The sequence below is a fragment of the Canis lupus genome, chromosome 7, assembly GCF_048164855.1.
Source record: "Canis lupus baileyi chromosome 7, mCanLup2.hap1, whole genome shotgun sequence".
Lineage (NCBI taxonomy): Eukaryota > Metazoa > Chordata > Mammalia > Carnivora > Canidae > Canis > Canis lupus.
The window spans coordinates 16,760,202-16,787,192 of record NC_132844.1 but is presented as its reverse complement, the minus strand read 5'-3'; the positions used below and the strand labels follow the sequence as shown (position 1 = coordinate 16,787,192).

Genomic DNA, 26,991 nt, shown 5'->3' with positions numbered 1-26,991 from the left:
CAAATAGGAAGAGATATTTGGGCTGGTTCCTGAGGGATGTAGGAGTTGGCTTGTGTGAGAGGATCGAAGGCAGGGGGATACTTGCTTTCTCCATCTTGAAATCAAGGAAAGAGGGACACCTGGGTGCCTCCGGGGTTAAGCCTCTGCCTTTGGCTCAGGGCGTGATCCTGGAGTCCCGGGTCGAACCTGGGATCGAGTCCCAGGATCAAGTTCCACATAGGGCTCCCTGTGTGGAGCCTGCTTCTCCCTCTGCCTGTGTCTGTGCCTCTCTATCTCTCTGTGTCTCTCATGGATGAATAAATAAAATCTTAAAAAAAAAAAAAAGAAATCAAGGGGAAGATCAAAGATACACAGTGAGTTAGGACATAGCATTAGTCTTAGTGAAGTCAACAAAGGATTAGGGGTCAGTTAGACATAGTAATTTTATGAAATTAAGCTTAATATAATATTTTGTGTTAAACTTAATTAGTAGCTATTTGCATGTTTAAGAGCACAATAAATTAAAGCAAATCTTTTTTGCAGTAGTTATATTTTCTATGTTTATAAAATATATACACATTCATTGCAAAATTGTGACAATATAGAAAAAGCAGGAAAATAAATATCAAGTATAATCACTGCTAACATTTTGATGTACGTTTTAAAAATTATTCTAAATATTCTTTAAAAAATGAAATCAGGGCAGCCCCGGTGGCTCAGCGGTTTAGTGCCGCCTTCAGCCCAGGGCGTGATCCTAGAGACCTGGGATCGAGTCCCACGTCAGGCTCCCTGCATGGAGCCTGCTTCTCCCTCTGCCTGTGTCTCTGCTTCTCTCTCTCTCTCTCTCTGTCTCTAATAAATAAATAAAATCTTAAAAAAAAATGAAATCAGATAACGCATATGATTTTTTACCTGTTTCTTCTCACATGCTATATCATGAAAACTTTCTCAAAATAAGCATGTTAATATTACAAATACAAATATAATATTCTCTATATATATGCCATAATTTTTGAAGAACAAATTTACCTCTTCTAGTACATTTGAAGTTGTCACCCCTTTTTTTCTTTTCTTTTTTTAAGATTTTTTATTTATTCATTCATGAGAGACAGAGAGGCAGAGACACATGCAGAGGAAGAAGTAGGCTCCACGCAGGGAGCCCAACGCGGGACTCGATCCTGGGTCCCCAAGATCAGGCCCCAGGCCGAAGGCAGCGCCAAACCGCTGAGCCACCCGGGCTGCCCTACCCCTTTTTTTTTCTATTAAAAATAATGTGGTGGTAAAGTTAGTAGTCATCTTTATTTTCTTCTTAAGAGGAATTTCTGAGTTCAAGTGTATGTACATTTCAAAAGCTGTCCAATAATTGGTCTCCTGAAAGTTTGTATCATTTAATTTATATTTCCACCAAGCAATGTTTGAGAGTATAACCAAATCTTACTCTGACTTAAATTGCTTTTCTTGTAAAAGTAACATTCTGCTCAAAACAAAACCATCAGTGCCAATATACTTCAGTTAGGCTTGTGATTAAATTGTAAATAAATTAAGAAAAGGTCAATATCTCTGTGCTTTTGAATTCCCCCCCAAGAATATTATGTGAAAGTTTAACAGATAAAATAGAATGTGAATACATTTAAAGTATACTTGTATGTGGAACATTTTCTCTAAAGAATTAATAGAAATTTGTATTTAAGTCTGACATTTTATTGGGATGTCTTGATACTAAGAAGCTTCATGTTTTCACATATGTTTCATTATTGAATAATAAGATCATCCTTAGATTTTTATGCCCTAATGTTCTTTGTCCTCAAAGAAATTCATAAAATAAGTTTTGCTAGTTCAAATAACTTTCCCCTCCACTAGAGCAAACTGCTACTTTTTATTTCAGTGTCCTAAATTAACTTCTATTAAGCTCAAAGAACTAAGACAGCTTCAAGGGTACAGCCTATTACTGGAGTGTTTCAAACTATAAGTAAAACAAAGCAAAATAAATAAATAAATAAATAAATAAATAAATAAATAAATAAATACCTTGCAGGTTTATATGTGCTTTCATTATTATTGTTATTCAGTATCCAAAGTTGAAATGACAACTCTGTCAACTCCCCAAGACTTAATAGGAGCTCAAAGTTCTATATTGACATATAGATCAATTCTTTATAATTATAATGCATCAATAGCTTAGCCGCCCAGAATTCTTGGTGAATGAGCCATTTTAATAGCCATTTTCTGAGAAATGTAATTTTTTTCTCCCTCAGAATTAAAGATATTTCAGAATTACTTTTTACACATCCTTGCCTTATTTAGACAAGCTTTAGGTAATTGTTATATACTGTACTGTTTTATTGTCCTCAGGGCCTACTGAATTTTATTTTTGCTCATGCTAATTAATCCCATATTGCTTTGCTGACAACTCTTGAGCCTGCTTTGTGTTTTTTCGTTTTCTCCTGTTATTTGTCATATTTTTCTTCCAGTGAAAACTACTTCCTCTTATTTCTAATTTGCTGATGCTAATCCAGCATAATAAACACACTTGTTAAGATTATACAAAGCAAAAGTAGAAGAGACCTGAAAAAGGAAATGATAGCTTCTTCCAGAGTAAAAAGCAAGAATTTGTACCTATTAATATATTGACTAGTTAAGGAGTCTGTTTTTCTATTTTCTGACTCTGGCTCAATTTTGAATAAGTAAACTACTACTTCTTCTTCTTCTTCTTTTTCTTCTTCTTCTTCTTCTTCTTCTTTTTTTTTTTTTAACTCCAAGTGCCTCTCTTTGACTAAATCTAAATGTCAGGCAAAAGTGAGTTCTATAGAAGGCTTACATGCCTTTTCCCCCACACCATCATCATATCAAGGTGCAACGTCACCTTCAATTGCACAATTGTACATTTCCCTTATTTCTGGGCTCCATTTGATCTTTATGAGTTTCTGACCATCAGTTCTTATTTCACCCCATTTCTCTCAATTCTCCTTTGGTTTTTCTTTCCTTTTTTTTTTTTTAAATATTTTATTTATTTATTCATTAGAGACACACCGAGAGAGAGGCAGAGACATCGGCAGAGGGAGAAGCAGGCTCCATGCAGGGAGCCTGATGTGGAACTCGATCCCGGGACTCGAGGATCACGCCTAAAGTTGAAGGCAGATGCTTAACCGCTGAGCCACCCAGGAGTCGCTTGGATTTTCTTTTTGGAAAAATTACAATACATTCTAGAACCTTAGCTCCTTTTTGGCAATATCTTCATTAAGGAAGAATTTCTGATTCAGCGGAAATAGGCATAACATGTATTTAGGGAGTGTCTGGCCAGAGTTACTGGATTAGATTGAAGTTAAAGTTCTCATTTGAATTTGACTTTATTCTTGAGTTCAAAATGCATTGCAATCTTCTCTTGTTCAAAAGCAAGTTAGAAGTGGCTGGGCAATGCACTTGGAGATGATGAAAAAAATCCTGGGGGAATCGCTGATCATGGTCATAAAGTTAAAAAATTATAAAGCATGTTTAATAATGTGTTATGATAAAAAATAAGTTAAAAAAGCCTTTAATCTCCTAACCAATATTTGATATTGATTGTTTTTGTTGTTATTTAATTTAGGGAATATAATTATAAAATAAATCAAAAGAAATAATAGCTTTAGGGAGCATTAGGAATGACATTTAGCTATTATGCATGACATTGAAGCATCTGAACCCTGAAGCACCCCTTTATTTAATTTAAAAGACAATGTGGCTACAGGTGAGTAGGTTATTTTCTGATATGTAAGAAGTTGTTTGTTATTAGGAAACTCCAGCCTAATTTGTTTCCCATTTTTAGCAAGAACAGAATAAATCACACATAATAGTCCATTATTCTTCTAGAATTTTTTTTTGGAATAGGTCTATAAGAGGCAGGAAACTCTAAGAGCCTTATGATTCTATTTTTAAAAGAATGAAAAGATATGAGCATTTTCTCATTTAAGTGATACGTATAGAGGAGGATCTTACTCAACTCTAGATTAAAGATGTTGGTCATTTTCTTTCCCATCAGCAGTGCTGCTGATAGGGAGCACTGACCTTGGGCTTTCTTCTTCCCATTATCTACAAATACATCACTTTTCCATTTCTGAAAGAAATGCTTAACATATTTTATGAAAGTACGACAAAGGTTTTGTGATTACTGTTTTTTTTAAAAATATTGTATGCATATTCATGTGATTCTTGTATTTCAGTTTTATTACAATTTATAAAAACTACAACATGAATGCTTATTGATTTGAATGTATAATATACTATGATAAGATGTAAATCCTTTTAATGTGAGGAAGACTGATGGTCATGTTTTTATCATTCTTCTTAGCATACTCTTCCATAAATATCTTTGACAAAGTATATGGCAATTTATTTTTATGCAGGAATGAGTTATGCATTGTACAAGTATTCATTTTGTAAATGTGGTTAAACTGGGATGATTATTTAGCAGTATTTTATGCACTAATAGGTTGACTAATCATCAGACCACTTAGACAAAAATGGCCACCTATCAAATTATTTGTCTGCAGAGTGTTTTCAAATATATCAAAAAATTGTGGAATTAATTATTACAATACAAAAATGAATTCAAAATCCTCAAATTAAAGCCTATTCAAAAGATATACCAGTATCAGTAAATCATGTAAAGCATCCGTACAATGCATATATAACTATGAAAAGACATACTGAATAGGTTTGTGGCAGCAAAGCTTAAGGATGAAGAGCACAAACTCTAGAGCCAGACTGTGAGCCCTTCTGCTAGTTACTTTTCTGGTGTGTGACTTAGTTCCTCATCTGTAAAATCGAGATTCATAGTATTACCATATGGAGTTATTGAGAGGATTGAATGAGATGGTCCATGTAAAAGGCTTAGAACAGGGCCTTTCCAGGTAAATTCCATAAAAGCCCTGACTGTCATGATTATGTAGATGAGAATTATTGCAACAATACCTATAGAATGCCTGAACATTGCTGGCTGGGGACTGGACAGGCACCTAACTTACATAAAATTTCAAATCCTCACAACAGTACTTCAAGACAAATATTACACATATTTTATAGATGAAATTGGAATCTAATATTAACTAATTTAACAAGGTTACATTGTCAGCATTTAACAGAGTCAAGATTTAAGTTATGGTCTGGGTCTAAACCCTGATGATGTCTTTCTGCTAAGCCATGTGGTAATTATAATCTTTTTTACATCATAAAATTATTTGAGAATTTGAAAATACTTTTCAAATGCACAGCATATACTAAATATTAAAATATGTAGATTATCTACACACTGAAAAAATTCAGAGAAATCACTAATCTTATGAATATTCATTTTTTTCTACTATATTTTTTACAAATAGCTATTATATCATAAAGAAAATGATCATTGGTACTTAATAAACTTGAAAATATTCATTAAAAAAAAACCCCAAACATGAATTCACTGTTAATGTTTACTATTTAATCAGACCAGAAGTCAATTCTCCCAGCCTTTTTCTTTTCTGGTTACTACTTTTCACTAAAGTATGTCTGTAACCTTTTATTTAGTATTAATCATCATGCTATATACAAAGCGTAACATTGGCAGTTTAATCAACTTCCCATGAAAATCAGTTTGACATACTGATACTTCATCAGAAATTATCTTTTTCTTTTTTTTAAATTATCCTTTTCTAAAATGAATAACTTTATAATAAAAATAATACATCCTAAAAAAATAATAAAAAAAAATACATCCTAAGACTTTTGGAGAGAAGTCAAATGCTACAGAAAGGTATGAAGAATAAATAAAAAATACTCTAATCTTACCATATAGAAGCAACTGCCATTAACATTCTGATTCAGATTTTCCTAGACTTTCTGTTCTTAGATTAGATATTTTTTCAATACCAGCACATATAAATAAGTAGACCATATTGTTTTTATGTGTTGAATAGTATTTTTCTAGTTTTCATTATTGATTAAAAAATGCTCTGGTGAACATCGTACAGATGTGTTTTATGTTTAATATTGATCTTGATTTGAATTTAGCAACCTCTGTCCTTCGTGTATGTAACTGATTTCATTTCTATTTTCTGGGCAAAAGTCTCCATTATTATGACAGATCACCATGAAAGAAGTCCTCTTAATTCAATTTTGGGTCTCTTTTTCCCCATGCATTCTCTTTCTTATGAAACAATTGAAGCTGTGCCTATTGTCTCATCTTTTATGGTCTAGTCTTTTCCACTAGTACAATTCTTGTGGGGAACTCTCCAAGGTGAAATCAGGTTTTTAATAGGGATGGATACCCTCTTTAGGGTCTGAAGCAGCATGTACCAGGACTAAAGGAATGAAAAGCTGAGGGAATGGGATTTTCTTCAATTAATAGATAAGTAATTTAGAGAGGGACGGGTTTCTAAATATGCTCATACCTCTCAATTTTGTAATAACAAAATGCAAGAAAAGGAAGGCTGATTTGCTCAACATCACCCGCATGCGTTGTGACAGAGAGAGTGTCAAGAAGGACCTTCTGGTTTCTGATTTTTCTACCACTACTTATTGTATCCTCAGCACAATGTCTGATTTTTTATCTTATTCCTCCACCATCCTTTATCAGTTACATGATAGGAATGAAAGCAGAACAGAAATAAAGAGTTCAGGGTAGGGTAAAGTCATGAATTTAATTGTGTTAATGGAAACAATAAGAGCAATTGTTTTTAATTATGAATTTGAACTTAAATTTTTGAAATGATAATGCTAGCCTCAGACAGTCATTTTTTTTAAGATTTTATTTATTTGGGAGAGAGCGAGCACAAGCGGGGTGGGGGTGCAGAAGGAGAGGGAGAAGCAGACTCCCTGCTGAGCAGGGAGACCATGCAGGACTCAATCCCAAGACCCTGGAATCATGACCTGAGCTGAAGATAGATGCTTGTTTGACCGAGCCACCCAGGTGCCCTTTGGCAGTCAATTTCTTTGAATAAAAGCTTAGTATCAAAGGAATGAAAATTATATGTAGCTTCTGATACCAAACATTTGGGTTTAATAAAGAGAAATTATTTTATTATTATTGCATAAAATGTCAGTAATGCAGCAGAATAGAATGATGGGTACATCATTAATTTGAGTAGGTAGTATTTATCTCATGATATGGACAAGTCATTATGTATGTACACAAAATGATGTTCAGATTTGTATTACAAAGTAGGCAAAATGAATTCATATCCTTACAAAATAAAATTATATCATTACAAGATATCAAGAAGCTATATCATCAAGACCAAGAGTATTAACTAATATTTGTGGATATGCATGGTTTAATATATTGGATTTGTGAAAAGAAATGCATAGGTAAACAATGTAATGAGTAATGAGCTTCAACTCTTACATAGGATATTAGAGTAGTTCAATTACTTGAATGTTTAATGTATCAGTAATAAATATCAATCATCTTAATTTATTTCAAAGTGAAGATACCAATTCAGAAAATGGAATTTTAACAGTGATTATGCCCCTCTTTTTTGAAGACATAGTTCTACATTGAGCACTTTAGATTCCCTATGCAATGTTTTTGAACATTAAAAAATTGAAACTGTTATGACAATATTCAAGATAAAGGCCTTTAAAGTTTAGTTCCTATGTAAGCAATTACATGATATTAACAGAAAAACATGGGCTCTTTCTTTAACCTTTGAATCTTTTTGCGAGCATTTATGAATATGATTTAGCAATATCATTGTGTTATTATTTCCCATAGAACAAAATTCTATCTAAGGTTTTTCTTTATTGAATGTTATATTACAGGCTTTAGATACTGAATTATCTCATTATAAGGGGTTTTACTTAAGGCAATATGACATTACAGACTCCAAGAATAGTTCTATAGCAGGGTTATAATAATAGATACTCACATGCATATAAATATTCATGAATTATACACAAGTATAGCATGACTATTTTGTGGATTGTTTAGGGTACTCTGTTAAGGCATCAAAAGTTATCAGTTAAATTTTGACCGTGGGCTGTTCTCATTCTAGACTACTGGATGGAAATTAATAGGCACATATTTATTTCTCCTGGTAAATTTTAAACTTCCCAGAGACTGTGTTGAGAATAGGTGCATGACTATTACAGGAAAATTAATTTATATGTACCGTAGTAACGGTTTTCCAAAGGTATCACCTTTGAACATTTAAAAAAACAGATTTTATTTATTTATTCATGAGAGACAGAGAGAGAGAGAGAGGCAGAGACATAGGCAGAAGGAAAAGCAGGCTCCATGCAGGGAACCTGTTACAGAACTCGATCCCAGGACTCTGGGATCAAGCCCTGAGCTGAAGGCAGATGTTTAACTGCTGAGCCACCCAGGCGTCCCACCTTTGAACATTTATACTGAAGAAAGCTGACCCACATATGTTTTTGTTCCAAACTTGTGATTATGCTGCTGCTGACAAATTTGTATGTGTTTAAAGCCAGTGAGTGACTAAACATCCATTTCAGGTTGAACATTCATTTCTTTAATCATCTTTAACACATTTATCTGTGTACAAATTTAAATTTATATATAGCCAAATTGGTCATTTTCTTTATAATTTACTCTATTGCCTTTAAGCAAAAAAGGTATTTTCCTTAGTTTACACAAATATTCATATGTTTTATCTTCTAAAATTTTAATAGTTTGACTTTTTTACATTTAACTCTCTAGTTATCTGGAATATATTTTGTATTGGGTAATGATACATCCCAAGTGATGTTATAAAGGTTAAATGTATGTGTACAGAATCTAGAACTAAGCACTGTGTCAAACTTGGATCTAGTGCTCAATACATCTTTTGAATTTCCCCTTCTTTCCTGTGACTAAACAGGGCACATACCGGATCAGTATTCCAGAAGACAGCTTCTAACCTATAAAGTGCCTAGTTCCTGATGCCAAAGCAGTCACCAAAAAATAGAGGAGAAGGAAATGAAAGCAAATGACTATAATGGAATATAATCTGATAGGGCAAGAAGACCAAGAAACTTTCAATGGAGGCAATCCTCATGATGCTTCCTAAGAAATGAGTTGAAGTTTATGATGTGAATGACAGGGAAATTATTTCCTAGAATGAGGCTAAGTATTTGAGGTGGTATGTTCAGGAACTTCTAAGAAGCACAGCAGGTGCCTGCACAGCTGACAATAGGTGGAGGATGAAAGGAAAGCCTAGGCCAGATAAAGAAAGGACTGGCTAGCCGCGCTGTGGATTTTGGCCTCTAACTAGAACTACTTGTGCATATGAGTGTGCTAGTAGCATGATTCATTCAGAGGTTTTGATTTTTACATATTTTTAGGGCACGTATAAAATTTCTGTCATGAAGTTTTATATATGAATAATTAATAGTTCACACCATTACAGATTAGTCCTAAATCAATTGAATATTTCATTTCTGGTCATGTGGGTTGGAAAACTGTCTAAGTGTCCCCACTGATATTTTCATTCAAGTAATAGTTTCCTTAAATAATTGGAGAGACATTTGTAGTATAATCATGGAGTAGCAAAGTGGCTTTGGAACACGGGACTGTGCCATATAAGTAACCTTTGCTCTGACACAGAAAAACTAGAATGAACTATACCAAGATCTTTCTGCTTTTTAACAGGCTTTATAGATGTATTTGGTACCATTAGCATTTATTAAGCAAGCTTGGTTAACAATGAAGTTTGTTAACATCCTAAAATTAATCTAAAGTATTATGTGGACCTATCAGAGCATTTGGTACTTCTAGTTTGTTCCCATTCATATATGGAATGAGGCAGTCTTCATCTATAATATGTATCTACTATACATAAAGAGTATATATACATAATCTCTAAGGATTGTCTATTACATATTTGCTTCAAGATAACATGCTTTTTACTGTTCTAGTGGATTTTTTAAAAAAAATGCCTCTCTCTCTCTGTGTCTCTATTTATTCATGAGAGACAGAGAGAGAGACAGAGAGAGAGAGAGAGGCAGAGACACAGGCAGAAGGAGAAGCAGGCCCCATGCAAGGAGCCCAATGTGGGACTGGATCCTGAGACTCTAGGTTCACCCCCTGGGCAGGGGCTAAGCCGCTGAGCCACCCAGGCGTCCCAGTTCTAGTGGAATCTTATTTGAGAATGAAGCATTTAGCTTTGTGCAGTGGCAGTATCATAGCCGATGAGGTTTATCCGAGGTGTGATTATTGCTAATTAAGAATGAAGCATTTATGTGGATTAGTTTCCTTGGTCTCTGAGGATATTCCTAGAAATATAATTCTGTCATTCAGGGAGGCAAGGCTGATGCACTGAGTTAAGCTGAAGGAAGTGTGTCACTGGAGTGGAATAGGTAGGGCCCCAGATGTTTGTGAATGGTGGTTTTCAATCACCAATGGTGATGAAGTTTTTTTTTTTTTTTTAAGATTTTATTTATTTAGGGGATCCCTAAGATCACGCCCTGAGCCAAAGGCAGACGCTCAACTGCTGAGCCACTCAGGCCTCCCGGTGATGAAATTTTCAATTGAGTTTTCCTGATTTGTGATTAAGGTATTGGAGTATGATCTTTTTGGGGACTCTTAAATCATTAATAACTGAGATGAAAGGTATATTAAAGCTGTGATAATTGGTGTTGTGTGTTGATATTATCTACTTTGTAACTCAATGCTGATGTGGCCTTGGAATATTTGAGTTACACACTAACTTGACCAATATCTTGACAAATGATAATTGTAGTTTCAAACTGATGACTACGCCAGACATAAACCAAATTGTATCAAGGTCTACTTATCTAAAGAAGTACTCCCCAACCATCTTCACATTATAGAATAGAATACATAGAAGATGATGGATTTGTTTAGTATGCCAGGGTAAAATGGAGGTGTTTTGGAAAGGTATCTACTTACAGTCTTGTTTAAAAAAAAAAAAAAGTTTTCTTTATGTTATATAATTTGAAAAGAGAAATACAAGATATTAGAATAGACAAAAGTTAAATGTATGTAAAACTTTCAAATAAAGCTTTTCAAAAGATTCCCCAGGATGCTAACACAGATGTCCAAGTAATAGACCACTTCTCTGGGGATGCTTGTGATGCTATAGAGGAACAGTAAATGTAGCATGTTGTCATATTGTATGCTCCTCATCTGTGGGACCACAGCGTGAGCCTGATCATAATGTCTGACCCTTTACTGAGGAGTTCTGGAAAATGCTTATTGAGATCAAAGCCATCTAATGAGGGAACTCTAGCCCCTGGGTCTAAATGAATCAGCATATTAAATACACCTCTAAAGCACTGGATGCACACCGATGTGCCAGTTCTTCAGTTGGAGAACTCTAGTATAAGTCATATAGAGCGGAGTAACACAGAAGGAATATCAGTAATAATCTCCAGTGATAGGTTGAGGTGTTTCTGGGTTTTCCCAACATTTTTCACACAATTGCAGATGATAGGTCTGGGTTAATAAGGGTAAGTTCTGAAGTTCTGGAAGCTTAAATGCTCCCCTAATGGCCCAACCTTAATTATAAGGGTTAAAATATTCCAAGATACAACTTTGCTGGAATATGTGCTAGATATCTTCACACCTACACCAAGGCACATCATTAATCTCAGAACCATGGAGTACATAATATACAATGCACAGTGTATTCGGCTTTGAATAAACTCCTTGCCCGTCACTGTCAGCTCCCAATAAGACTCAGGTTGGGCCAAAAATATTTTGTTCTGTGGAATTTGAGTAAGTGGCAGTTACCAAGGTTTCTGGAATTTCTTCTCATATGTTCTAAGACTGGCTAAAAGGCCATTTGTGCAAGATATAATCTGTAGAATTTCTGGAAAATTTCAAAAATATAACTGGCTAACATAAAAATTAATTATAGGCAATATTTGACAGAGTTTCCTAGACTCTCAAATTGAGAATATTTTCCCTGTTTTTTGGACACAGTAAGAAGTGGAAATGTTCAACCATGAAGATTGAGTTATCTTTTTTCTTAGCATTTAGACATACAGATTTAATTTAGTTTGATTATTAAAATGAAGATAATAACAAGAAAAAATTAGAAGCAGGAGATTATGTTAAATATGAATTAATCTTTCCATGGAAATGGCTACTTACAGGACACTGGAGAACCTTATTCCCTGGAGAGACTTAAAAACTGGTTTGTCAGGTGTCATATAAGTGTTAGTGTCCTGAATCTGAATGCAGCCAGGAGATGCTTCTGGCAACTGCAAAGTTTTAACATCACTGTCTATAAAGTTAGCTTATGCCCTGGAGCCCAGGCACATTGTGCTTCCTCCTCTGAACTTTCTGGGTTAATTAAAAACTATCATTATCACTGTTTCAGCAGCTGACATGCTATAAAAAAGAGCTTTAGCAATGGATTAACTGAAAGGCAGAGAGATATTTCAGAAATCTTAAGTCGAGAGGGAATGTGTTTTTTGGACTATTAAGACCATACTAGAATCAGTTCATATGGAACAAGCCTAACCAGGCTCACAGATGCCTTCCAGACTCTGTGTTTCAAAAACTTGAGGCCTGTCTCTCTGTGATTGGGTTCCTGATTCTTATTCACATCTTAGAGTCAGGACTCATAAGGGGACCACTAAAGGGCACTTGAGATTTTGTGGCTATAGCATGGAAACTTGTAGAGTCCCCAAAGTTGAAGGATCAAGTGTAGGACATCTCAATGTCATTTTCCCTACTACAATGCTAGACAGGTCCTAAATCCTGAGAATATACTGGGTCTTTACTCCTCACAGAAAGTGGTTTTTATTTTTTGAGACTCCTTTTTTGTTCCCAGGATCGTAGAGACAATTCTCATTGCTCAATGAAAGGAAATTCTAATTCTGATCTTCCCCATTCAAACTCAAGCTGAAATGATTTCCATTTTTGTTGGTGTGAGGTAACTATAGTAATTATGCCCTTTGTCATATAATTAAGCTGCTGTAAAGTCATCTTGTTACACTTCAAAATTTTGCTTTAAATGTCTCTTGACACTTTTAGGAACTTAAAACAGAGAGTATTCTATTATAAACATGTCTTTGAAAAAATCTTAAGCACCATAGGAATCTCCTTTTAGAGAGAGTAAATTCAATGTGAAGGGCTTTTCGTGGTTCTAGTTCCAGATCAAATTTTTTTTTTTCTTTGTGAACTCTTTCTTAACTTTCCAGATAAAGAAAATGTCTCCTCCACTGAGCTTCAAATCTATTCTTTTGTATATATTTGTCATAATATTTACTAAACTACAGTTATTTGTTCATATGCTTTGTTCTCTTATTAGACTATGAACTACTAATGGACAGTATCTTTTTTTCTTTATATTCCCAGAGTCTAGCACCCAGAGAGGAATAAGGGTTGAATGGATGCAAGAATGAATGAATAACCATTCTGTAATGAACCCTAATGAAAGGGTTCTAATTCCTTAGGTATCAAGAGAACTTCAGATTTATTAGGGTATGGAGCCTAAGAACATTGCTCTATTAATATATCAATATATGTGATACAGCAAGTCTTTGATTTTATTTATGTAAATCTATATGCAAAGGAAGATATTTGATCCTGAAGTCTTTTGTAAAACTTCTATTTGAGAGGCTACCAATCATATATATATATATATAATGTTTTTAAAATTTTGAATATCTTGACATATAATGTTATATTGGTTTCAGGTATACAACATAGTGATTTAAGAACTCTATATGTTATATTATGCTCACTACAAGTGTAGTTAGTTACCATCTGACACTGTACAACACTATTACAATATTATTGACTATATTCCCTATGCTGAACCTTTTGTTCCCATGACTTATTCGTTCCATAATTGGAAGCCTGTATCTGCCACTCCCCTTCACCCATTTCATCCATTGCCCCCTCCTCCTCTGACAATCATCAATTTGTTTTCTGTATTTATAGGTCTGATCCTGTTTTTTATTTGTTTATTCATTTGTTTTGTTTTTTAGATATCACATATAAGTGAAATCAGATGATATTTGTCTTTTTTGGACTTATTCATTTAGCATAATACCCTCTAGGTCCATCCATGTTGTTGCAAGTGGTGAGATCTCATTCTTCTTTATGGCTATGTAATATTACATTGTGTATATATGCCACATCTTCCTTATCCATTCATCTGTCTTGGGTTGCTTACATACCTTGCTATTGTAAATAATGCTGCACTAAACAGAGGAGTGTATATATCTTTTCAAGTTATTGTTTGTGTTTTCTTTTGGTAGAAATCCAGTAGTAGAATTATTGGATCATATAATATGTCTGAAACTTTTTGAGGAACTTCCATACAGTTTCTACATTGACTGCACCAGTTTACATTCCCACCAAAAGTGTACAGGGGTTCTTTTTTTTCCATATCCTTGCCAACACTTGTTGTTTCGTGTGCTTTCTATTTTATCCATTCTAACAGGTCTGATGTGATATCTCAGGGAGGTTTCAGTTTCCATTTCCCTGATGATGGGCTATATTGAACATCTTTTCATGTGCCTATATGTCCTCTTTTTAAAAATATCTATTCAGTTCCTTTGCCCATTTTAAGAATCAGATTATGTTTGTGTGTGTGTGTGTGTTTCACGTTGAGTTGTATAAACTCTTTGTGCATTTTGGATATTAACCCCTTACCATATATATCACATGCAAAAATCTTCCTTTTTATAAGTTGCCTTTTTGTTTTGCTGATTTTCCCCTCTGTGTAAAAGGTTTTTATTTTGATGTAATCTCAGGACTTTATTTTTACTTTTGTTTTCCTTGCCTTAGTAGATATACCTAGAAAAATGTTGTCCTGGCTGATGTCATAGAAATCTTGCCTATGTTCTGTTCTCGGAGTTTTATGGTATCAGGTCTCACTTTTAAGTCTGAAATCCATTTAGAGTTTGTTTTTTGTGTATAGTATAATCTGGTCTAGTTTCATTCTTTTGCATGTTGCTTCCACTTTTCCCTTTATTGAAGAGACTGCCTTTTCCTCATTTTATATTCTTGCCTCCTTTGTCCTAGATTAATTGACTGTTTTAAATGTGGGTTTATTTCTGGGCTTTCTCTTTTGTTCTGCTGATCTATTTCTCTAATTCTGTGACAGTACCATACTGTTTTGACACCTACAGCTCTGTAGTATATCTTGAAATTTTGAATTGTGATACCTCCAGCTTTGTTCTTTTTCTTCAATATTGCTTTGACTATTCAGGTTCTTTTGTGGTTCTATACACATTTTAGTATTATTTGTTCTAGTTCCATTAGTATCTTGATAGGGATTATTTTGCATATGTAGATTGTCTTGGTGGTGTGTACATTTTAACGATATTTGTCCAATCTGTGAATGTGGAATGTCTTTCCACTTGTTTGTGTTGTCTTCAATTTCATTCATCAATATTTTATAGCTTTAAGAGTACAGGTCTTTCACCTCCTTGGCTAAGTTTATTTCTAGGTATTTTATTCTTTTTTGGTACAATTGTAAATGGAATTGGTTTCTTAATTTCTTTTTCTGCTATTTTGTTATTATTGCCTAGTAACACAACAGATTTCTGGCCATTACTTTTGTATCCTGAAACGTTAATGTATTCATCTACTACTTCCAGTAGTTCTTTGTGGAGTCTTTAGGGTTTTCTATGTATAGTAACATGTCATTTGCACTAGTGACAGTTTAGCTTATTTACCAGTATGAATGCTTGCCCCTCTCCTCTTTTTTTTTTTTTTTCCTTATCTGACTGTTGTGGCTAGGACTTCCAGTATTATGTTGAATAGAAGTGATGAGAGTGGGCTTACTTTTCTTGTTCCTGATCTTGGAGGAAAAGTTCTTAGTTTCTCACTATTGATTTATGATATTAGTTTTTTTTTTTCACGTATGGCCTTTATTATGTTGAGGTATGTTTCCTCTAAACCCACTTTGTTGAAAGTTTTTGTAATGGATGGATGTTGAATTTTTAGATGCTTGTTCTACATCTATTGAGATGATCATCTGATTTTTATCCTTTGTTTTATTCATGTGGTGTATTACATTGACTGATTTGTGAATATTGAACCATCCTTGCATTTCCAGAATAAATTCCACTTGATCATGGTAAATGATCCTTTTAATATAGAAATACTGCCATTCTTATAATAATTCATTTTGTTAGTCATATTAGATTTAGAACTTTGAATGATTCCCTTAAATACTGGACTATACTGTCATCCTTGTATTTAAATAGGAGATAAGGTAGGGCTTGGAACTTGAGATTTGATAGAATATAATTCTAATGTATCAAATGTATTTGAAGTTGATTATTAATCTTTGCTTTTATGTAATTTAGTAAAAATTGTTCCTTGGGAGGTACTGAAAAAAAGAACTTTGAGAAATTGATTTAAAAAAGTTATTTTGAACACTTTCTAAAAAAACTAAGCCATAGCTATAATACTTTTTAAGAATCTTAAGGAATTATTTAGAACCTAGGCCAACAAAAGAGAGAAGAGGATAATTTGGGTTTTTTTCCTCTCTCCTACTCTGGTATTCATGTGTAAGTAAGATCTCTGATAGATTTCTAGATGGTTCTTTGAGAGAATTGTTAAAGAGTAGGGGCATCAATCACCCATTGTAGTCATAATGTAGGCTGGAGCATTATATTTCAGAATATTATATTATTATATATCAAAAATATTGTTTCTAAAAGAGCTCATTTTCCCCTCTGGCATTGTCTGTTTAAAAATATGATTTTATTTTTCATTTGGTTAGTATAACAGCTAACCAAACTATGTATTTATATTGAAGATTATAGGATAAAAATAAAATCATCTCCAAATATATGCAAGGCAATGGTTAATCAAGAAAGGGAGAAATGTTGATCTTCAAAGTACTTTTAAGGAGAGATTAAAAATTAAGATGTCTAGGTTGTACTACAGAAAAACAAAAATGACCTAATATTGATGAATCTCTATTTCAAATTTGGACTCTTTCTGGAAAGTCATGTATTCTTTGACTTTTAAAAAATATTTAGTTGAAATTATTGTTGTGGAATCTAGAATCTATTTAGATGACTTATTCTTAGTCTCCACATAGTAATAAGGACTCCAGGCCTGTATCTCTAGATTTGGATTCACTTGAAACAATAACAACAGCAACAACAAACCCTGCATGCCTCTCTTTCAGTATACATAGCAAAATGCACAGAGAGTATCATTGGCTCCAATAAGGTCATGTGTTATATCTGAGTCAAACTGCTTCTGCAGAAGCAGTACCCTACTCCATTTACATCTGTTAAAGTGCTCTGCTTCCCAAGCATATTAGGAAATTCCTGTTAGGAAGCCCCAGTGGCCTCAGGCCAGCTGTCGCTGTAGCACCATTTGTTCCTACCCTGCTCCAGCACTGTGGCACTGTCCTCTGAGATTGCTGCAGCTGCCCTGTGTAGCCCTGGTGCTTCTCTCAAGCTTTATGAAACTCTCACTATTTTTCCTTGCATGACAGGTCTCTGTTCTGTCTGTCATGGGAGTTCTGCCAATTTTAATGTGATTATGGTATGATGATTAAAATGATCAAAAAAAAAAAAAAGCAGGAAAAGCAGGAAAATGAGCTACTTGGACTGGCCAGAGCTCATCAGTTATTGCCTCATTTCTGGAACTGGTTGTGGATTCACTTCCATAGGAAGTATAAAGATTCAGAGTGAGGTTGTATGTGATTTCTGTGATTTCCCCATAAGTAGATAAAAATTATAGAATTTTCTGGGATGACCAGAGGGGCAATAGACATTGGTGCAAAATACAATGTATTTCTACTACAAAGAGATTGTAATAATTGTTGCAAAGGTAGTACATAAAATCACAAATAATTGTAGGCTATTAAATGTTCAATATCAGTTAAGTGTATAGAAAATATACTCTAGGCCAAAGAAGTTCTAATTGAGAAGGCTTTTGAATAGACAGGCTTTAAATGAGAAAGACACTTAATGGTTCTGGGTACCTACAATGTGGAGATATTGTGGTAAGTGCTTTTATTACTCTTATTTATTGTACCCTTGAAAATAGGTAGTACAGTAAGTATATTACTTCTCTTATAGTTGACATTCTGAAGGCCAGAGATATTAGGCAACTTAATAATAATGATGGTTGGTATTTATTAGTGGTCTGTATGTTAGAAACTGTGATAAGGGCTCTTTTTGGATATATTTATGTGGTCTCTATATTTATCATCATTATTACCATCATCAGCCCTTATTTTAAACATAAAGAAATGGAGAATTAGGGAGATCAAGTAATTTAGCCAGGGTGGCATACATGGTAAGTAAAAGCCCTGGGCTTTAAACCTAGAGAGACTGAGGTCATGAATCAGTGGGCTCAACAGTAGACTGTTCTTTTGAGTGGTTTATCCAAAGTTACATAGCCAGTAAGAGATGGAGCTGGAATTCCTATCCTTTATTCCTCCTACTGCCAAGCCTATGATTATTCTCTCTTTATCTTTGTTGTTAGTAAAATTTAGAAAGGAAAATAAGAGATGGAGTATTTAAGTTAAAGTGTTAGGGTTATAATGGTGAGAGTAAATGAATGTTTCTGAAGTAAATGATCCTCAAAGGAAGTCAGATAGCTGGAAAGGCAGTTATATATGTTGTTAAGTGGTTGGCTCTTACTGACTTCCATTTCACATTTTGATAAGCAGATTTCATCTTTTCCTTTTCATAAATTTGTCCCAGGCCCTCTACAATTCTAGATAATTCTTTCTCTAGTTTCTACCATTTCGGCAATGTTATGTTTCCTCTAATCCAACTTTCTGTTTTACAATCCTTTGACCTTGGATTATTTATACATTACTGGAGGATCATTAGCTAATCCAATAAACCCAACATATGACAGAGGATTAATGGAAGATCTGCTTGCTAAAATGTAGGCATTCTCTCCATGGTCTTTTTAATCATCCTCTATCTAAGGGAAATGATTCCAGTGGTTAGGATTTCAAACATGGTAGAAGAGAACAGTCCTATGGCATAGGGTCTCACTTGGTGAAACCATCAGGCCAATCACATCAGATTTCACAAGGGTGATCTTGACTACCTGTGTGGACTTTTAAATAATAAACCTGAATATTAGAGGTAATCCTGCTTTGCTTCTACCCAAGACATGAACTAAAAGTATCTTGAGAATTTTAGGAAGCAAGAAGATTTATGCCTGAAAGGTGGCTTTTTTCTTTAATGTTATTATATCAGAAAAGACCTTTCAATTTATACGTAAATAATTCCAATTTAATATTACACATCTTTGAAAATTGCTAATCCATGTGTAATTTATTTTTTCCATGTGTAATTTATATGTAACTTTGATGAACTAGAAGACAACAGCTTACTGCTAGACAGTGTTTTGTTGTAAATAAAAATATAGATTTTTTAAAATATAGATTTTTTAATTTTACCATTCCCCTTTTTGCTTATGCAGTGATTCTTTATCTGAGTGCATATAGCAAAGCAATTCTTTTTTTGAAGATTTTTTGTTGTTGTTGTTTCTAAGTGTTCTCTACATCTAACATGTGGCTTGAACTCACAATCCTGAAATTAAGAGTCACATGCTATACCAACTGAGCCAAACAGGTGCCCCACAGCAAAGGAAATTTAGATAGCCAATTTTATAAGCAACAATTTCTAACATAACAATCTTTACAATCTAGTGAAGGATATCACACACATACACACACAAACACACACGAAAAATTATAATAGAAGAGAACCTTAATATTTTAATAACCGTGTACTTCAGATATAAAGGGACCATCAAAATCTTTAATTCATTATTTTTTACTGGCATTCCTCAGAGCCTTCTCAGAGGTTGCTTTCAGAAGTAGCATTTAGGGAGGGGAGAAGGAAGGGAACTAGCCTTCTGAGCACTATCCTTTTTACATACACATCAGCCACAGGAGCTCTACTTTCACCAATTTTAAGTAAGATTTAGTTTGAACAAGGAATTGCAGGATTAAAGTTTGAGACTTACTCATATAACATTCCTATTGTTTTACAGATAAAATAGTTGCCTGAAGCCAAAATAAATTACAGGACTGCCCTAGCCCGAAGAACTTGTAGGAGAAGGCTTGAAACCGGTTCTGTTAATGTCCTAGTATTGCTCTAGTGAGTGGCTGTTTTAATATCGGACATAAGATGATTTATATAAATTCTCTTTTATCTTTAACATGCTTTATATAAATGTGATGGATATTAAAAACCTGGAATATTCTTCTCATATCTAAAAAACGAGTATTTAGTTTTTCACTTTCCTTTCTGGTCGCTTGAGTATAAGTAATTTTTACATAATTCTAATCATATTATAGATATATACTTATACTTATTTTTTAACCTATTTTGTATATTTATTTATGTTGCCACAGGCTTCTTATTTAGAAATTTTACTTATACAAAGTCCTATTATATTACTCTAGCATACTTTATTTAATCATGTACATATTGTTGGACATGGAATATATCTTTCATTTTTGTGCAGTTTTTTTTGTATCCCTATACCTGTTCTCTCTTTCAGATTATTTTTTCAAAATAAATTGTGAAAAGTGGTATTAACATATCAAAAGTATATAAAAATCTTTGTGACCGCTACATTGCTTTCTGAAAGGGTTGTGCAAGTATTGTTTTACCACAGCTTCTCTCCTATATCAGTATTTTGAAATTATGTTACTTTCATTAGGTGGTGCCATATTGATGTTTTGCTCTGTGTTTTAATCATTAGTGAAGACTATTTTTATCATTATACCTGTGTGGAAATTATCATCCTTTGAGTGAATTGTTGGTTTATATATTTTTCTCTCTTATTTTCTGGTTTTCTCAATTTAGTTCTCTTGAGTTATAAAAACTTGCATATTTACAAATATTTCATTTCACTAAAAATATATTCATAGCTTCACACACACACACACACACACACTTTTTTTTCCATCTTCAAGGCTTTATTGTGAAAATGTCAAAATAAATTACATTTGACATCATTGCCAGTAAGTACATACAGTGAGTGAGTCCAGTACAGCCAGCAACACCCTAGCAAGGTGGGGGCAAGAATGAACTCATTAAAACATTTGCAGAAAAACAGAATGCCTCTCCTTCTCACCCAGCTGCCCAGCCAGCACAGCCCTGGGTCACAGGATGAACGCAGGTGTGGATGTACACGCCCATCACTGGCTTCACATGTTGGGGGGGTGGGTGAGGTCCAGCCCACACAGTACTGGGGAAGGGGCTGAGAGGCAGAGAGGGTGTCTGGGTCATATATATATACACATACATATATATATGATATGATATGATATGAATCATATCATATCATATATATATTATTTTGTTTATATATTTGAGAGAGAGCAACATGAGTGGGGGTGGGGGTTGCTGAAGGGCAGAGGAAGAATGAGAAGCAGACTCCCTGCCAAGCAGGGAGCCCAACTTGCGGCCAGATCCAGGACCCTGGGATCATGACCTGAGCCAAAGGCAAACATTTTACTGACTGAGCCACCCAGGCACCCCAGCCTCTAATATTTTTAACTACTGACTTTAATGTTAACTCAAGTTATTGCTACCACTGATGCCTTTAAAGGAGGCTCTAAAAATTAACTTTGAAATGTGTTTTTTTTTTTTCTTTGTTAGGAACTATCTTATTTTGAATAAAATGAAAGTATACTTTTAATAAAAGAGCTGTATTATCTTATAAATCCAGAAGATTAATTTTTGGCTAGATAATTTGGGTGGGTAATTAAATTTGTAAAACTCAAATCTTCTGAACCCTGCCCTACCACTTCTCATGTAAAATACATATATTCATAGCTAACTTTATCCTAGTTTTAATCACAGATTTCCTCTTTTTAAACCAATTCATATCTCTGGCAATTCTAATCTTACACTTTTATCCTTTATAATTCTAGTCCTCAAACTGCTAGAATTAATGAAAACTCCTTATTTCAGTATTCCCCAAAGAATGATTTACCAAAATAAAACAGAGAAAAAAAAAAGCAGAAAATCAAACAGTTCTATGCAAATAATCCTTGAGTTACATGTTTGAGTTGGTAAAGTTCAGAAGGATTCTTCATTTGTGAAGGAGTATTCTTATTTGACAAACAATGAATGTATAAACAAGCAAGCATTATCTTTTCCTCCTTTTTGTTCTCTTAACCCTCCGGGGTGGGGGGGGGAAGAGGATGCTTTGAGAATTTGACACTTATTCACATATTCTCCCACTGGTGTTTCAGAGCTTCCAGAAACATCAAATCCAGTTGGAGGATGTTCAAAACCATATTGCTTGCTATTGCAACTGGTATAGTGAACTAATTTTTGTAAAATGATTGGCCCTAACCTGAATTTCTCGTCAGCTGCCTCCATCAAACAGAATTAGAGTCTTTTTCCATTGCTATGAGGTTAATAGCATTTTCAGATTCTAATCTAGTCTCTAGAAAATTGTCTTTAAAAAAATTAATCAATAATACTCATTTTTACATCAGTATGTCAAACAAGGCAGAGTCTACTGCACCAGGCATTTTTGCCATTAACTGTCCTATCCAGTACATATTCCTACATGACAAAAGTCAATAAACTTGCCATGCTTGCAGCATTGCCATTTGTTCATGTTTTTAATTCACTCATGTATTAAAGCTAGCCTGGAAGACTCACTGGGCGAAGACATTAAATTCCCCTGAAGCAAATATTTTCATGAAAAAGGCTTAAATACATTTTAATGTCTGTATCCTGATTTATTCTCCTTAGGGATACTGGACAAATGCTTTCTGAGGACAATTTATGTGTACTGCCATGAAATAAATAACCAATTAATGTATTTATTTTCAAAGTGACCTGGAGGCCACATCAACACAGATCTATTTAAATAAGAAATGGGGAAGAGTTGTTTTGAGAATTGAATTAGATAATCATATAAAAGCTTAAAGTCTAATGTCAGGCAGATAATAAATACTAGATATTAATAATAATGAGCATTATTAATTATGAGTACTTCCATTATATCAAAGAACAATTTTAAATTATAATTGGGACTCTGGAGAGGGTAATATCAAGCATAACCATTTCTATCATTGGTCCCACGTTTGTAATATTGAATATTTAGTGGTCATGTAAATGTAAAAAAAAAAAAAAGAAAGAAAAAAAAGATTGTTTCTTTTTTACAAAGAGAACCAAATTGACCAGAAATGGAGTAGCCTGTTAAGTGTTAAGGTAAATACTCATAGAAGAGATTCTTTGTTAAACTGATGATGAGATAGCTTTTTTTTTTTTTTTTAAGAGAAGGTGTAGCAGCATATGAAGGACAGAATCTTAAGCAGGCTCCACCCCTAGCACAGAGCCTGACTTGATCTCATAATCCTGAGATCTTGACTTGAGCCTAAATCAAGAGTCAGATGCTTCATCGACTGAGCCACCCTGGTGCCCCGGAATAGCATTTTTAGTTCAATTAAATTGATATTGAGCCCCTGTTATAGGTCAGGCACTATCCTATAGTGGCACAAAATGTAACTCTTAGTTCTGTCTTTCAGGAACTGTAACAGAGTATGGGAGACAGGATGTAAGTTAGCTATATTGCAGTATAGTAAATGAAATAATATAATATGTGAGATACAGAAAAAGACAAAATAAGTACTATCAGCAAGATCAGGAAAAGCTACCTAGGAAAATACACAAGTTGGACTTTGAAATATATAAAAGTTAGGAAGCATGTTAATGACACAGGGTATAGCCATACAAAAGACTAGAGGCCAGAATAAGGATGGTACTTGAGGGAAATTTAGGATGCTGTCCAGCAAGTGTGAGATGGAGGTGACTGAAAAGAGGTGAAGCTGGAATGCCAAATAGAGGTCAGATTTTGAAAGGGTCTGTAACTATGTTACAAAATTTGAACTTAAGGTCAATGGGGAACCACTGAAGGATTTAAAACATGAGATAGACCTGATTGGTCATTCTTTTTATTTATTTATTTATTTATTTATTTATTTATTTATTTATTTATTTATTTTTGATTGGTCATTCTTAAATTTTATAAAGAAGAAGGTAATTCTGAAATGTGAGGAAGAGATGGTAGAGAGGTGAAGGTGAAGGCAGGAAATTGTAGTTCTTGACTTTATTCACTGCTATAGAAACTTATAAAGTTAAAAGTTATGGAAATCCTGTTGAACAGTAGATTAATTGATCAGTGGTTTGCAGCAATAGTAATAATTTTTACCCCCTTCTTTGGAGGATTACTATTGAGCTCTTTCTTTGTGAGCTGGCCTCATGCTTTATTTTTATTTCCTGATCTCAAGAGAGGTATTAAGAAACCACTAAATGTCTGCAACAGAGATAATGAGGTCTTAGGTTCAGGCCATGCAGAGAGTTGAGGAAAGTGACTGAAGTGACAAGAAGGATATGTGGGAGCAAGAAATGGGGAGAGAAAATAACATAGAAGAGCAGCAATGTGTTAATGAAGTCAAATGTCCTGAAAACAAAACAAAAATTATCAACTTCTACACAAATATAGACAAATAATATTTAATTTAGAAATTTGTTGTGACAATATAATAGTAAACCTGAATGCTGTTCAATGTATGGATATTAATTTTTTTTTCTTTTTTTTTTAATTTTATTTATTTATGATAGTCACACAGAGAGAGAGAGAGAGAGAGAGGCACAGACACAGGCAGAGGGAGAAGCAGGCTCCATGCAGGGAGCCCGACGTGGGATTCGATCCCGAGTCTCCAGGATCGCGCCCTGGGCCAAAGGCAGGCGCCAAACCGCTGCGCCACCCAGGGATCCCTGGATATTAATTTTTTAAAAAAGATTTTATCTATTTATTTTAGAGAGAGAGAAAGCACGGGAGCAGAGGGAGGAGCAGAAGGAGAGAGAGAATCTCAAGCAGACCTTGTGCTGAGCATGGAGCCCTACATAGGGCTCAGTCTCCTACCCCTGAGATCATGACCTGAGCCAAAGGCAGGTGCTTAATCTACTGAGCCACCCTGGTGCCCCTAGATATTAATTTTTAAATACATGTCACGTAAGTAGAGCATTCAAAGACATAAGGATGAGGAGCTAATCTTCTTTTCTTTAAAAACAAAGATTATTTATTTGAGAGAGAGAGAGAACACAAGCAGTGGTAACAGGCAGGGGGAGAGGGAGAAGCCCTAATTTGGGGCTTCATCCCAGGACCCCAGGATCATGACCTGAGCCTAAGGCAGATATTTAATCTACTAAACCACCCAGGTGCCTTGGAATAATTTTCAAAAAGAAACCTTTCAGTAAAGAAAATCTGATTGCTTGTTGCTTGCCTTATTCATAATCAAAAGCATTTATTAAAAAGAGTATCTATATTTGCCTGATATCTCATCACACTTTCTTGTTCTACTTAATATATTAAAATTCAAGTAACACAAGGTATGATGCAATCATTTTTTTTGGTACCCTCTGACTTCCTGTTGCTGACTCAAATTGTTTAAAACTGCTAAATTTCTTTGTCCAGTTAAAAGGTAAGACATATTACTAAGTGCTTGAGTTATAGGTCTGTTCCTTAGTAAATTAATTGTATTTTATTTTTAAATGAAAAAAGTTCTTTTTTAAAAAAGATTTATTATTTATTTTAGAGAGAACATGCAGGGCAGGGAGGGGCAGGGAAAGTCCTAAGCAGACTCCTTGCTGAGCACAGAATCCAATGCAGGGCTTGATCCTAGGACCCTGAGATCATGGCCTGAGCCAAACAGGAGTCAGTCATTTAACTGACTGCACCACTCAGATGCTCCTTAAATGAAAAAGCTCTACTAGAAGGATCCAGTGTCATGAAGAAAATTAAACTATTTATGTATAAAAAGTAGATCAATGGCTCCTTTTGATTGGGTAAAAGAACAACTATTCCTGGAAAGAAGAAGGGCATGTGTTACCTGAAAGTAGAATTGAGGTCTGTGAGGTATTAACCATTAGTGAAACCATTAGAGAGGTGTGGACAATCTTATATTCTTTGAGCCTCTTTCTTAAACTGGGATACTACAGAGAGGTGACTTATCCAGCAAGGAAGGTGGAGATTGTTTTGATCTTAGGCTAAAGGGTCCAGGGTGAAAAACAGTGCATTACTTTTGGTAATTTAGAGGGATAGACTGTGCTGCTAATTGAATAGCTAACATATAGTGAGGCAATATATTAATTATGGGATTTAAATTTGTTTTAAAAAACTTAAGTATATTTGATATATGTTCAAATAATTACATTTTAGAATAATTTTCAGAAAGGAAATTAGTTCTTATTAAAATATTAATAATCCATATTTTAAAATCTATAAGGCTGCAGGTGCAAAAAATCAACAGTCTAGCACAGTACCTGGAAAAAAAGACTTACAAGGTTAATTGAATGAATGAATGCATGACTGCTTCTTAGAGGGAATCTGAGATGTTCCAGCTGCTTCCACTAGGGCGCTGTGCACTACTTCCATCTAGTGGCGATCTACCTGGAGTTACATGGGTAATTAAAAAAGAAAACTGGCCCCTCTAGAAGGGAATTATATGTATCTTGACTTCTTGCCTACCTTCAACTTTATTGAATTTACTGAAGAGAACAACCCTATAAAACCCAATTCTGAATATTCTACGAAAATGTAGTTGAAGATTTTGTTCATGATAACGTTCATGAGTCAATGGAGCTATCGAAGTTACAATCATTTATTTAAGAAAATTGTGCCTGGAAATGGAAAAATCATTTACAGGTAAGACAAATAAAGATTTCTATTGAATATATAGACACATTTTCAACCTCAGTAGCAGGTAAATGTACATAAAATACTATTTCTTCCTATCAAAATAGCAGATTACAAAAAACAATACTCTGTTGGTAAGGACGAAACAAGAGAGGTACTTTCAACAGTTGTTGGTAGGAGAGTAAATTGGAACAGTCAGTTTTTTTAAAATTAAATTTTTAGCCTTTTTACTTGCAAACAATTTTCATGCTTATAGAAAGATTGCAAGAATGTGATTAGTACAAAGAACACTTGTATAACTTTTATCCAGATCTATCTATTGTTAATATACTACTCTATTTTTTTTTAAAGATTTTATTTATTTATTCATGAGAGACACAGATAGAGAGAGAGAGGCA

General features: G+C 34.2%; 1 protein-coding gene and 1 pseudogene across 1 annotated transcript in view; both read left to right on the top strand.

Moving 5' to 3' along the window:
* Positions 1 to 26,991, top strand: part of LOC140636377 (uncharacterized) — a 499,328-nt gene that overhangs the window by 71,238 nt on the left and 401,099 nt on the right. The window lies entirely within an intron of this gene.
* Positions 10,097 to 10,168, top strand: LOC140637462 (U4 spliceosomal RNA; annotated as a pseudogene).